Consider the following 15,295-nt stretch of genomic DNA (forward strand, 5'->3'; position numbering starts at 1 on the left):
GACTATATGAAAATTGCGCTTGTTGGACCACCGCCGTCTTTAGCATCTCAATGGCGTTCCTTGCTTCTATCTCAAGCATGGTGTTTCCACGTATAGCAAGAGATTCCAAGTGGCGGGTCGCAGCCAGCACGTTATCCACCGGGTTGGAGAAGTGACCTTGGGGTGTTTGGAAGTATTGACCCGCTTGCGAGATCAGTGGGGGTTGCATCGGTTGTTGAACGATCTCGACCTACCGATTACTCTGGTTAGGCGGGTTATGCTCCGCGCGAGGCGTATGTGGGCTACCGCATAGACGATTAGGGTTAAGGTCAGCCGGGATACGACTCTGATGCCTCCTCTGATGGACGGCATGAGACGCGACTTGCTGACACTCAAGTCGCCACACCTCCATCTTCAAACGCTCTACCTCTTCGTCAAACCGAGCCTGCTGATCCGCCATCCAGGTCTTCTCAGCATCGATCTCACGTTGTATCTGAGCCATCTCCCCCTGAAGTTTTTCCAGTTTCGCATTGACTTCCTCCTGATTATCAGCCGTGATGACGATTGCCATGAATTAAGACATCTCAACCATCACATCTGCCATCGCCTGGGCTGGCATTTTTCCAGACCCGCTCGCTTCGTTAGCGGTTGCCGTGTTTGGCTGATTTTGAGCCACCTTTGCCCCCGCCATGTAGATGGAAACTTGGCGTGGTGCTTCTCGTGGCCCTTCAGAGATTGCCGCCTCAGGAAAGCCCCCAAGCCTTCCTTCGTAGAGAGGACAAATTGAATCAATATCCCCGATGGATGACTCGCTGTCTGAGTTGACGGGGGTATCTCCACCAGCTTTCGATTCGTCCTGGAGGCTAACCCCATGTGTAAAGCCGACGAAGACGTGACGCCACCCGATCCGAGGTTTGGCGGGTTGGGCGAGCCAAGCCGGCTCGACGATGTCGGTGCAGATGTCTGGCTCATGGACCGATGTTCCCATCTTGCCGATGAAGACGTGAATCTTGCCAAAGGGGACCCGCTAACCTGATTCGATTGAGCCGGCCTCGGGTCCCGAACTTGAATTGTCAATATAGTATCTTCCGTGACCGCTCTTAGTCATGAGGCCGACCGCATATCTCCCAAACCCTGGAAGGCCTCCCTTTGAGCACTCAACTCCACCGTGCGCAAGCCCCATAGTGGGCGCCAACTGTCATGGTTTTGTCACAGCAGATGTCCTTCTAGAAGGATTTAGTGCTGGGGGCATCGCGTCCATGTAGCGACTCAAAGGGGTTAATGGGGACAAAAGGCATTTTTACCCAGGTTCGGCCCCTCTGAACAAGGTACAAGCCTACGTATTGCTCTGTGTATATTGATGTGGAAATCGATTACAAGGGTGTGGTTTCGCCTGACCTAGCTCTCAATTGCTGATACCTTAAGTCTATCAGCCCTAGAGACTCGCCTTTATATACAGGTCGAGGCCCTAGGGTTACAAGAGTCCGAGTCACGTATGATTCGTGACTTGACATATCTCTAACTTGCCTTACTTCTACAGCAAGGAAACTTCTTGAGGCCCTTCTTCTATATGGGCGATAATTCACCATCTTCGTGTCTTGGGCTACGACCGGCTCTTCTGGCTCCGCCTTGTGTCTTCTGCTTCTTAAGTCATGGCCCATCTTGAACATGAATGTTGAGCCGCCATCATCTTGACCTGCCTCTTGTGTCTCATGGCGGGATAATATCCCTAACACGGAGCGAGCGAGCAGCTTGCTCGCGCCAGCGGACCGCCACCACCGCATGTGCCAACCGACCAGCCCAGCCGAGCGTGTCCCTGGCCCATCTTTGCCTTGCCTTGGCCCACCTTCAGATCGCGCCTCTGGCCCAATGTGAGCAACGGACCCCTCTTCATCTGCCCTATTTGTCGCCTAGGCACTGCTTAATTATGATGTGCTTGGCTGTACTGGTTGGCCCGTTAAATAGATTCATCCCGATTATGTCTTTTTCAGTTCTCCGATTTTCATATTAACTAGGGAATTTCTATTTTTAGAAAAATACAACAATTTGAAAATGCTATAATTAATTAAACGTGCTTTGGATGAAAATATTCTAAACATGTAACATGTTCAGAATTTTGTGTAGATTCATAATATCCCACTTTAACATATGTTAAAAATAGTTGAACTTATTATTTGCATTGTTTTGCGTGATACCATATTAAAAATGATTTGGATTTAAAAACATTATACATGAAAAATGCTTAGAATTTTGTGTACTTTTACAATATCCAACTTGCAACCATGTTAAAAATATTTAACTTGTTGTTTTCATTTAACTTGCATAAATGCCACATTAAAATGATTTATTGCTGAACTAATTAACCGTACCTCTGATTAAAATGTTTGATATATGTAACTCGACTAGAAAAAATGTGTATAATAACGTGGTAGCATTTATTTTGCTGTTTAACAAATCTAAAATTGTGTTATAGGCAGAAGAGTACCGAAATCTTAATTTGCTTATGGGTACTTACCAGAATTGTTGTTCGTTGTTCCGGCCTATTTTAAACATGTCAATAATTTCATATAGTTCCATAATATCGTGTGGCATCCATGATTTAACATGTTCTGGATGTCATTTGCATACATTCTCCATCCATGGCATATCATCTTGTGTTACTCATATCTTTTAGACTATATCTCCATTTTAAATGATCTACATATGTAAACCAACTGGAATGACGTGTAGAATCACATGAACCAACTTATTTTTTTAGTTAATAAATATAAAATATGTTAGTTCAGATCTGAACCAATGTCGAAATTAACATATAGGGTCATTTCGGAAATACTATATGATGTTTCCGACCTCATTTAAAATGCCTAGATAATGTAGTTTATTAATGCTTCACCTCTTGACATGTTTAACAATAATTAACATTGTCGTGTGCCTAAACGGGAGTGAACTAAGTAACTGAAATGTGGAGTTTCGTAATATGCAATTCGTTGCATATTGAGCTTTACTTAATCTGTAAAGTTTGATTGTTGTGGTTGTCATGCCTTGCATAGTTAAACCGGACATGCATCATATTTGATTGTGCATCATGTCGTGCGTAAGTTGTGGTGTTTATTGTGTGTCGATTGTTGTTCCCGATTGTTTCTTCTTGATAGAGTTCTGAACCCCTTCGAAGTGTGAGGATTCGATCGACTATGTCGGTTAGTCTACTTCATAGATTCGTTCTTATTCCAAGCGGGATAACATGCAAGATGATCATTTCCCTAGAGACCATTACTATCATTGCCATGCTAGTTGTGTCGTTTCTATCGCTATGTCTCGTTGCAAGCCTCCCAATATTGCCATGAAATCCTCTAACCCCCTCCACATCCCAGCAAACCTCGTTTGGCTATGTTACTGCTTGCTCGACCTTCTCATAGTGTTGCTAGTTGCATGTGTCGTTGTTTCCATGTGACAACATGGATTCCTTGTTATATCACCATATTATTGCTATTTAATTTAAGTGCACCTATATCTCTACTATTAAAGCAGGATGTGCCATCGTGATGCTTCAACCTCGCTTATGGTTCGACCTCGCAGCTCGATCCCCACCCCTCGTACGACATGGGCCACATCGTTCCACCCCCACTGTACGACATGGCCTAGAAAACAGCCCACGATTCCATCCCCCACGCACGTCTCCCTCTTCACCAACTCCCAACTCACTTTCGTTCTCCATCTCATCCCCCCCGCCCACCACCGATTCCCCCTCCAACGCCGCCTCCCTCGTCTCCGGCGACCACGTTGGCCCCCTCCCCGACGGATCAGCCCAACCCCAAGGCCCCAACGCCTCCACCACATCAACTTCTCCGGAGCCACAAGGAGTAGCGATGCGCAGCGAGGGTGGCGCTGGACCACAAGGAGCGGCGATGCGCGGCGGGAGCGGCGGTGGGCTGCGGAACCCGTGCCTGACGATGCACCAGCCGTGGGCGTCGCTGCTGGTGCACGGCATCAAGCGCGTGGAGGGCCGGTCCTGGCCATCGGCAGTCACAGGCCGCTTATGGATCCACGCCGCATCCAAGGTGCCCGACCCCGACACTGTCGCCGCCATGGAGGACTTACCGGGAGATTTACGCCGTGGACGGCGTCCACCACATCGACTTCCCCCGCCACTACCCCGTATCCCGCCTCCTCGGTCCGTCCCATCCCAATCCCATCCATCATCTTCCTCCTAAATCCTATTCTTGCTGACGCCATTGCCGATTATATATATTCTCAGGGTGCGTCGATGTGGTCAGCTGCGTCGGGTCCGAGGAGCTCGTCTGCTGGGAGGACGTGCCTCAATCAGTAAGACAGCTTCATTCCCTTTCCTCTCCTCTTGTCCATGGCCTGGATTTGTGCAGCTTGACTGATTTGTACAGCCCACTCAAACCATCGCTAAAATGGTGCTTCTTGAATTGATTGATTGCAGGTCAGGCTTGAAGGCTTGACTGACTTTTGCTGGCTGTGCGAGAATCGGCAGGTAAAACACCCCCCAAAACCATCGATGTATCAGTCAGTGGAAATTACTATGCTGTCATTGGCTAGATTCACATCCCACCTTGTTGTTGATCGTTGCACTCACCTTATATAACCGAGACTGAGATGCATGTTTTCTTCTTCCTATTTTTTACAATTTTCCATGCACTTCGAATTCTACAGAAGCTGGTGGTTCCCTTTGAGATGCGCGGTTACCAGGGTGTGTATAATTTGGAGAGAAGGGTTAGTTACCAATGGTTGCTGCTAATATATTTAAGCAATGTTTTGCATCCTTCTTTTCTCACTGTATGAATATCTTGAGCTTATTATGTATCGTCCTGTGTTACATTGCAGGTCTACGAGGGAGCAGCCAGGGGCCATTCGCATGTTCAAGGTCCACTGCCGGTCAAGTTCCCGCTTCCAGATCCCAGAAACCCCTTGTCTCTCAAGCCGGGATCTCTCAATTTTGACTCTTCAAAGTCCGCTCTGGTCAAGACTTGAGAGTGTTTCTGCAGCGATAGCCGGGGCTAGAGCTGCCGCGACTCAGTATTCGAGGAAGGGTAGTAGTGCTGCCAGGATCTCGTCGTATGCGAGCTTGTGCTCATGGTGAGGCTAAGTATGGCGCTGCTGCGAGGCCAAGTGCGTGGAGGAGCACCTCCATCCCCCAAGTACGACTTCCCATCTGACGCCCATGAAGCGAGTACTCTGCTTCTCTCTATTGCCTACATGGACAGATTCACGTGGAGTAGAAATTATAGGATTATAAGGTTGAATATAAGGAGGAACAAAACATATGGCTAGCTAGATATTTGTTCGGGAATATTTTCATGTCAACCTATGAGAGCCCCTTTTCTGCCATGGATTTAGATTCTTTGCAGATGGCGTAGAAGAGAGATGAGAAAGATATGCACACAACAAAGTCTCTCAAATGGATATGAACAATTTAGTTCCTCCCTCTGTTATGGTTCCACAACCTGAGATTTCCAACTCCAAACTTGACCTCCCTACTGTACCTTTGTTTCCATTTCTTGTTTCCAGTTCCTTAACTATACCTTTGTTTATAGTGTGAATGATATCTGTAGACTTCAATGATCAAACAAACTTACCCATATTTTCTTTAGACCATAATTAGCAAGATTTTGTTCTACAGTAGTGTGTACAGTTACATTTTTTGAAGTGGCTACCATTGTATCTAAGAAACTTTAACATATGGGCATATATATATTGCTGGTTTACTACCTCAAACACATTAATTTATTGGTGTTATTCGTTCTTTTCTTCATGAAGTTCTTATTTCTAACTTTTCTGTGGAGTTTGGTTAAACTTCAAGACTGACATAGTGATACCGAAAGCTAACTGCTTTTAAGAGAAAAATGAAAATGACAGCAGCATTCCCATCTCCTTTATATGTAGAGTGCTGCAATTTTTGTTAATGGATGCTACTGAATGTTTGCTACTCCAGTTTTTTTAATGTCTGCTATTGAATAGCTCACTTTTCCAGTTTATGATATGTTGTCCATTCTCCACCAAACCTATCTGGAATTAACTCATGATGCCGACGATCTTAAATTATTGTTATCTCAGTGTTATAGCTACTGCAATCACGTACTTCAGGCGTGACAAGGTATGATTGTCTATTAAATTCTTTTGCAAGCGATACTGCTAGATCGTACCAATAGACTCCAAATATTATATGCAGAGAACAGGAGTAATCTTGGAATAAAATAGTTGCTAGCTATAGAATTGTAAGCTTAATTATAATTTGCCATAATAATGATGGCTTAATGATGTTATTACTTAGGCACATGGCATGTCTGCAATAAGAGGACATGCATGAGCAAAAAGAAGGGTGTGATGATTTACTTATGGGTTGTCGTGCAGAACCACCCATCAATGTCTCCTTTGCTGCATCAAGGTAATGACCTGCAGTTCCATTGCTTGTTTTCTCTTCTTTTCTGTCCTTTATTCTTTGGGCACAGGCGAATTGCTGCTGTATGGCTTGAATTTTTTTTGCACACATGGATGGCTTGAATTTTGATTGCTTGGATCTTGAGATATGGGAGGAGGTTTAGGGATTGAGACATTCGCCGGGATTGACTGGATGATAGGTGATGACTGGAATAGTCTCCGTCATGATGCTCTAGACAGTTGCCTGAAATAGTCTCCGTTAGTATATCATGATACATAAAAAATATTTGTAGAAGTAATGGCATGTTTTAGTGAAGGCGGTTGACAATTTGGCTTTTATTCCATTGGTTGTGCAAGGCTAGGTCACCTGAGTGTCCTTCTGTAGTTTAGCATGTCTCATGAGGTTTCAGAAAGCTCATGCTAGGAATAGAATGTGAGTATGCACACAGAAGTTTTGGTTTCAATCCAAGCCGATGCTTGTGAACTTAATAACCTCAAATAATTTGATTGTAACTCAACCAAAGATGACATGGCAACCACCTATACATACTGAATCAGTACCTTAGATTGTTTTTTTTCTAAATCTTTTCTACAACCTATAGTGTTAGTATCAAGATACTCAAATGAAAGACCAGCCATTAGGAGTGCTAACATGTCATAATACAAAGCGCTAGGTAAAAGGTTGCTATGATACTCACCTCATCGACTCATTTGATCAACTTAACCACGAGAGTTATGTTCTAAAAAAAATACACCTGTTACAGTGAAATTAGTAATTATTAATATACATATAGTTTGATGTTTGTTTGAAGTAATAATGGCTTTTAGGTTTTTGTATGATTGATCAGAACATGGAGCAGCAAAAGGTAGGAGAGGGAGGAGCTACCACGGTAGGCAGGCAAGTCGAAGATTTAGAATGAGGTAAAATAAGTCTGGACTCAACAAGCTTATCACGCCATGGTATTAGTCACATAGCATAATTAGGAAATGAGGTACAATAAAATATTTGAGGGATTGCAAGGTGCTTTAGGACTCAAACATCAATGGCGCTGATCATTTAAAATTTAGGCTTTATGATCAAATGGTAAGTCCGGGGAGGAATCATGTGATATCTCAAGCGGTTTCAGGCGGTGTGTTTCACTCTCTTGATCTGATAGCTGATTTGGTGGCTCTAACGGTGTTTGTTACATCGCTAGAGGATATTCATATAAGGGAGGAATCACTAAAGAATGCTGAGCTACTCTTTCGCTGCTGGTGTCAATGATGTCCATTTTTTTAGTTATGATTCCTCTCTACAAAACAAAGAAATGCAGATGAGTAGTGAATTCATTGCACATAGTTTGGAAGAACACATCAGTATACATTTAATGAAATGGTTGTCTGCCCTTGTGCATATGGCTTGCATGTAAAGTTTATATTACTCTATTTTTTGCTCTCATTTATCTTATGTCGTTTTAGACTGAACATTTTTCTTACTCATACCCAAGGCACCAATAGAAGGAAGTTCCAGCAATGTAGAAATCACAACAATTGTCCGGTTTGAACTAATGCTAGCTATTTTGATATGTTCTTCTGGTTAAATAACCAGATATGTTCCTATTAGATTCTCCCCTTTTATGTGAAAAATACTAATTAAATATTATTATTTGTAGGCTTAAATATTATTATTTGTTCTGAATGGATAATGCCCTTCTTGTAGTTTTCATTAGGCAATAAGAACCGTAGTTGTAATGAGAAGCAACCAACAAATATTTACAGTCCGTAAATTAAAGAAAAGGAAAAAAAATGCACTTGCTGATAAATTTTTTATTTTGTAGCAGTTTGCAACTCACTGAAGACTTGCCAATAAAGATAGAGGGGCAAACCTTATTGATCCGTGCCTTTATTTTATGTTTCCGTGGCAACGCACGGGTATTGTTCTAGTACTTGGTAAAGGGTGGAATGCTTGACCTTCTAGCTCGGTGTTTTGTTCCATCTTTGCCGCCCTAGTTACTTGTGTACCGATGTTATGTTCCATAATTGAACGCTCCTAACATGGTTGGGGTTGTTATGGAGACCCCCTTGATAATTTGTCTTAGTTTAAAAGTCATCTGGCAAGGCCCAAATTTGGTACTACATTTGCGTAATAACTAAAAAATGCATAGGGACCCGCCGGCACCCGCGGAGTAATTAATCAACCCCCAGGCCAATGCTCCTCATGAGTGTTTGTCCAACCCATAGCAGCTTATTAACGCTCCTCGGGGCAACTCGGTGTTTCAATGTGGTAACCATCGCTCATCCAGTCTGCCCTGAGAACGACATACGCGGCTTCCCTCAGGATAGTCGGCACGTCGGGCGGCCTTGCTAGATTTGTTTTATCTTTTACGAAATATCGTGTGCGAGTGATTCCGATGATACTTTGGGCTATCTCGAGGTTGAGGTTTTTCACCAGGAATCCGAGGAGATCACGGGTTTTCTGTAGTTGAGGTTTCCGACGCAGCTTGTGGTATTTTGTGATAGACTAGGTTGAGCACCCCTGCAGGGTTAAATCTTTCGGAAAGTCGTGTCCGCAATTATGTGGCAACTTGGAAACTTTGTTAACACCCGATCATAGAAAACTTGAAGTAAACGTAATTAAAACTTGCCAACTGTGTGTGTTACCGTGACTGTCTTTTCTCGTGAGCTCTGCATCTAGAAGAGGACACGGTGGGGTTATGTTTGACGTAAGTAGGTGTTTTGGATCAGTTCGTGATCATAATTAGTTCACGTACGCTATGCATAGAGCACCCCCCTTTTATTCTTGTACTCGTAAGTTAGCCAGTCAAATAAAATGCTTAGTTGCTTGCTGCAACCTCACCACTTAACAATACCTCACCCACTAAGTTTTGCTAGTCTTGATACCTTTGGAAATGAAAATGTTATGTCTCTGTGGCTCACGGATTACTATAAGAACAGTTGCATGTACACATAAAGTTATACTTTGACGTGAGCCTGATGATTGTTCTATTTGGAGTTTCTTCTTCTTCATCATCTCTCACAGGTTGGGTTCCAGGCCTACAGCCTGAGATAGCAAGGATGGATGTCGTTCTTTTATCGTTTGATTTCGTCCGTAGTCGGACCCTTCTCTTCTACATGGTGATTGAATGTATTGTTGTATTGAGATGTTCATACTCTAGCTTGTGGCGAGTGTAAGCTAATTCCATATACTCACCTCTTCTGCAAATGTACTTGTAACGATATTCATTCTTGCAAAACGACGAGATGTGCTTCTATCCCTGTCAAGGCCCTCGAGCCAAAGTAAGGATAGGATCACATCTTGGGCGTTACACACGTCGTCCACACCTCTTCTCTGTCTGAGGGCTGGTGCCTGGCCGACTGACTGGAAGATGTCCGAGTGAGTCCATGGGTTTGAGTGGATTCGTTGTATGCATCCGGATGCATCTTTAGTCCCGAGACTTTAATGGCTATGTGGAGTCCTAGGTGGGTCCTAGATGTGTGGTCCATGAACCTGCCACTAGTAGACGACCCCTTCATTAGCTCCCGAATTGGTTGATGTTTAATTCGTCGAGTGAAAGAGACTTTGTGTCAAACCCTTTGTTTTGCCAAACTTTTCTAAGTTAATATAGACCAAAAATTAATACCAATTAAAACTTTTTCTGTGTGATGTGGTGGTTGAATTGGTTGTTTTTTTCTTGTGTTTCAAATCACAAAACGCCCTTCTACTCTTTGGACTCGCCTCCTATCCCAAATAGTTTCCCAATGACTATACCATGTCTATAGGACCTACAAATATTTTTACCAAATATTATTTTGACCAAAAAACATTTATTTAATTTAGCTTTTCAAAAATTCCTGAATTGAGGTTTTTACTACAAGTCGTCAAATTAGGGAAGACTAGTCGTGAAACCGTGCATTCGCATGGGCTAGTTTAACATTTCTTTTGTTTTGTCAAATTAGCTATGGTGCAACACACATATTAGTCCTTTCTATAAAATCATGCTTGCACATAACATTTGAAACATATATAAATATATTAGAACATGCTATAGAGGCCATGAAAGTAACTTGGGTCATTGTTAAAGCACCAATACATGTGAATGTCTAAGAGAATCAATGTAATTTCAGTCCCAAATATGTTTAGTTACCAAGATGGCTAAATGTTTATTTGGAATATCACCAAGAAGAAACATTATTAAGTGATTATAGACAATGACATCAAGATGAGGTGGTAATCCAACTTAAAATTTTCAACATATTTTGCATGTGTAGAACACCCGTGCATCCACACGGGTTGTTAATATATTATTATACTTGCACCATTACACGTCATACTCGGAAAACATTCACAAATATGGGCAAAAGCTTACATATATCTTGAATTTACTTGAAAGGTTACCATATTAGGCAAGGTACATAGGTACATAACTCAATGCTTCATCACTTAGATAACTAGCATAGTGTAATCTTAGGCAGTGTATTACTGTTAGAAATCAATAATATCCATCAATACGGGATACCATGTTAGGTTGTTTTTTATATGTATTAAACCACTATGCAAGTCGCATGTAAACACATGGGTTTTAATTTGGATTGGCTAATATACAAATCCTTTACGTATATAGAAAGATGTAGAACAATACACTTTTCTTGGACACTCATGTACAACTTCAAGAACATGCAATGATTTTAAATAGGACGTCTAATATAAAAAGTAAGCTTCGGTTAGGCATGGACCATCTTACAAACATGTTCCATGCATGTCAAAATTAACTTTTCCTTAAATTTTGACCAAATCGTGTCGTGATATATTACTTGTTGTTAGAAGTCATAGACACCCACTAACGAATACAATTGTCCTTTTTCTCTACGACCCCGTGTTTTGAAGCTAGACATGCACATGCATCCTAATATAGATGACATTTTAGAATGGGTGACATTATATACTTCTCGATCTTTCACGTGTAATTACTAACAGTTAGACGTTGATTGCCTAAATAAAAAACTATTTAATAAAGTTGAAAATAATAATTATTCAAAATACAACATTTTCCAAGTTACATGTTTGCACTTTCATATAATGAGTGTTGAATCACTTCATGTATCCGGGAACATAAAATGCTAGAAGTTCATCTATTCTTTGGATGCAAACATCAAGTGCATTTTCCTAGCATTACCCATTCGTCCTACTCTCAACTTTCTTGTACCATCTCTTTATTCTTTTTACCGTCGAGTCCTATTGAGTATTACTTGTTCATATTTTCCATTTTATAGTAGAATTGAGCTCCAGTCTTGACTATGGTTGGGCATTGTGAACAGGATCAACGTCGTGAGCAGGATCAACGCCGTGAGCAGGATCAACGTTGTGAGCAGGATCACGCTATGTCGAATTTGCACCCGTTGCTTGTACAGAGGCGTAGCATGTACAACTATTGGCATATAAACGGGTGCATATAAACCATTTATGCAGTACATAGAATAGCTCTGATGATATCGGTGTGCATATCACCAGTTGTTTAATTGCCTTGACTGGCTTGTACCATGGTGCATACCATTTGATTACATACCTCAAATAGGACCTTGTATGTGGACATGTTATGTGTGCCAGCTGGGTTTCAGGTGCCATGGCTATGCAGTGCTAGTGGTATTGTTTTCCTGGCTTCGCCTCCGTTGTCCGACGGGTCCGTGTGCTTGAAGGCCGGCCATACAACCGAGTCCTCTAGCCACTACAACTACATTCTGTGTTAGTCATGCTACAAAACGTGAAACTTTATTATGTAAATTCTAGTATCTTTAACCTTTTATATCTTGATTTTTTATTGTCTGCATGAAATTAAATCTCTTATCACCTTTAAGTGGATGGAAATTCAACGCATGTGTAACCTTAAAATTTGCTATCATGCATGTCTTCTAAACCTTTTCGGATCAATCCCATGTATCATACTGTCATATAATGTAGTGAGAATATGCCTCAATATCTATAATAATTATACATCAATTTGAGCGACATTTATGGGATGGAGAGTATAACTCATAGTATCATGTTTCTGTGGGTAAATCATTGACCTCTTCATCTAGTATCATGTCAAGTCTTATAATTTCATTGCTTTCAGGGTTGATGGCATGCTAAAGCCAGTTACCTTTTCAGGAATCCTTCACATGATTATCCGCATTGAGTATATTGCATATCATTGTTTTCAACCTTATACTACAAAAAAGAAACAATGTAGAACTTGAATCCCGTCAACATTATATATATATAACAAATTAAAGGAATATAGAACTTGAATCCCGTGTCATGCGTATCCTACATGGATGGATATGCCCGGTTTGGATTAAGTCAAGTCTAGACATGGTCATGTGGCCACCAAATTGTTGTGTGCTCCTGTGTCGTGTGCGTCCGTGTGTTTCTAGACGAAATTATCATGTTCGTCCGACCGTATTGTCGTACATGCATCAGTCCAGCGGCTCTATGTGTGTGCGCTAACTTCATACGTGTGCCTTCGTAATCCATCCACCTACCTATCTGCTAGCTTCTATAACTAGCTTTGCACGTCATCCATCCACCTGCCTGTTTGTTAGCTTCTGAAGCTAGCTTTGTACGTACACGCCCTGCTCTCTGGTGAATTGATTTAGCATTCTAAAACTAATTTAGAAAAGATGCTACCGAATTTAAAGATTTAACTGAGAAAAGGAGAGTAACACTATGGTCAAGTCAGCTCTTTGTGTAGTATGTAAACAACATGTTTCATCTAATAATTTCTTCAAACAATTTGGGTGGAGGATGGTTCGCTAACCTGTGCAATGATAACAACCGATCAAAGGCAACCTTGGCGCAGAGTGGAAGAATCTTAAGCAGCAACGATGGGCATAGTTCGTGTGCTGCGACCTGATCTTCATGAAGCATCCAAAATTTATACGTGAGAAGATTAAGGATCCAATCCATAGAGACGTCAAAAATTAAATCCAAATCCAAAGAAAAACCATGGTTGATTCCATTATAAACCTGCAAGAAAAAAAATTAGAATAAATAGTGTGAAAAATATGGATCTAATACATTTGAAAACTCCTTCAGGACATGAAACCCATCCTATGATTTTATTCTCGTGTGAGGGCGAGGGAGATAATGGAGAGGGAGAGATCGTGGATGGATTTGAGAGAGAGATAATGAAGAAGAAGAATAGATCGTGGAGGAGAAGATTCAGGATCCAATCCATAGAGACGCCAAAAATTAAATCCAAATCCAAAGAAAAACCATGGTTGATTCCATTATAAACCTGCAAGAAAACAAATTTAGAATAAATAATGTTAAAAAATATGGATGTAATACATTTGGAAACTCCTTGAGGACATGAAAACCATCGTATGTTTTTGTTCTCCTGTGAGGGCGAGGGAGATAATGGAGAGGGAGAGATCGTGGATGGATTTGAGAGAGAGAGAGATAATGAAGAAGAATAATAAATCGTGAAGGGGAGAGAAAGAGATGCCTCGTGGTTATCTAGATTAGAGGAGGAAAAGATGAGAGGAGTAGATAGAAATGTTTTCAGATCGTTGAATTTTTTGATTGGGGAGGAAGAAACTGTGGCTACTTCTTTTCTAAGAGCAATCACCACCACTATTTTTTTAGTCCATAATTAGATTTTGGTTGATCTGCACTGTTATAACTCGGTCCTACCAGATAAACGGCTCGTAATTTCTAATTAACGTGGTAATTTCTTGGAAGTGCCTAGTTAGTACAAGTATAGACAAGTATAGATGTTTTGCCCCAATATTTTATTTAAATCCTATTATCAAAAATACTTCCCAAAACCAGAAAGTTATTATTTTAAAAGTTATTTCCCTACTTTATTTAAATACCATTTTCTGAGCCCAGAAATGGTCTTTTATGAAGAAAAAATATTTTCTTGCTTCCAAAATATTTGAGAAAATTGAGGGAGACTCATTGGATATTTATTTTTCATACATAAGAGTTTCAACACATGGTCATGTTCAAAATATTGGACAAAACCCTCGAAAACCCCTCTGCTTATTTCAGGCTTTTGAAATATTTCTATAAGACATATTCTCAATAAAGTCCAAGAAAGTTCTAGCAAGTCACACTTGATATATGTGATGATCTTGCCAAGTTTCATATGAATCCAAGCTGATTTGAGTCACCAAAATATTCTAAAACCCTATCTATCCAGAACCATATTTGAGCAACTATACATTACCAAGTTCCTCCTTTTGCTCTCAAATTTCGTGGACATGTTCTAATGCTCTAATATTGCATCCACACCAATTGGTGGATCAAGGAGAACAAATGAACTTGTTCTAAGCCCCACAAAACCACTTCTGTCGTTTCTAGAATTGGGAATGTTACCATTGCCAAATTTACCCAATTTCTCTCAAACTTTCTAGGAGTGATCTAGCCCCTAAATAAGGATGCTACACCAAGTTGTGCATTTGTGGGAATTGATTTTCCCAGCTAGGTCTACATAAACCTGATTTTGTTGATTTCTATGGTTTATCAAGTTTACATTGTCAACGTCCACCATATAATCTCAAAATCGGTGATTAGGGTCAAATGATCTTAACATTTACCCGTGTTAAATCTCACAGGCATTGGATACCCCTAGGTGCCCCTGGACAACATGAGACACCTTCAACCACAAGCTTGTGGACAAGCAAAGTTGACCCCAAAATGATTCCCCTGCATCTAACTTTTTGCCACAGGGTGCCATGACCCCATTTTGTACCCAGAAACTTTGCTATGGCCCCTGCTCAATTATTGGATGGTAACTCCCTCTCTTTCCCTCTCCTTTTCACCATGGCAGCACCTCTTTTACCCCTCTTCCATTATTTTTGTTCATGGGAATGCCCCCAAATCTTTCCACAACACCTCTAGTGTGCTAGTGCATCTTGGTCCACCCAAAAATGGCAGGCTCATGTGGAAAAT

General features: G+C 41.3%; 1 pseudogene; it reads left to right on the forward strand.

Moving 5' to 3' along the window:
* The first annotated feature begins 3,845 nt into the window (after positions 1 to 3,845).
* Positions 3,846 to 5,083, forward strand: LOC123398900 (annotated as a pseudogene).
* The last annotated feature ends 10,212 nt before the right edge of the window (positions 5,084 to 15,295 follow it).

Source organism: Hordeum vulgare, chromosome 1H (assembly GCF_904849725.1).
Source record: "Hordeum vulgare subsp. vulgare chromosome 1H, MorexV3_pseudomolecules_assembly, whole genome shotgun sequence".
Taxonomy (NCBI): domain Eukaryota; kingdom Viridiplantae; phylum Streptophyta; class Magnoliopsida; order Poales; family Poaceae; genus Hordeum; species Hordeum vulgare.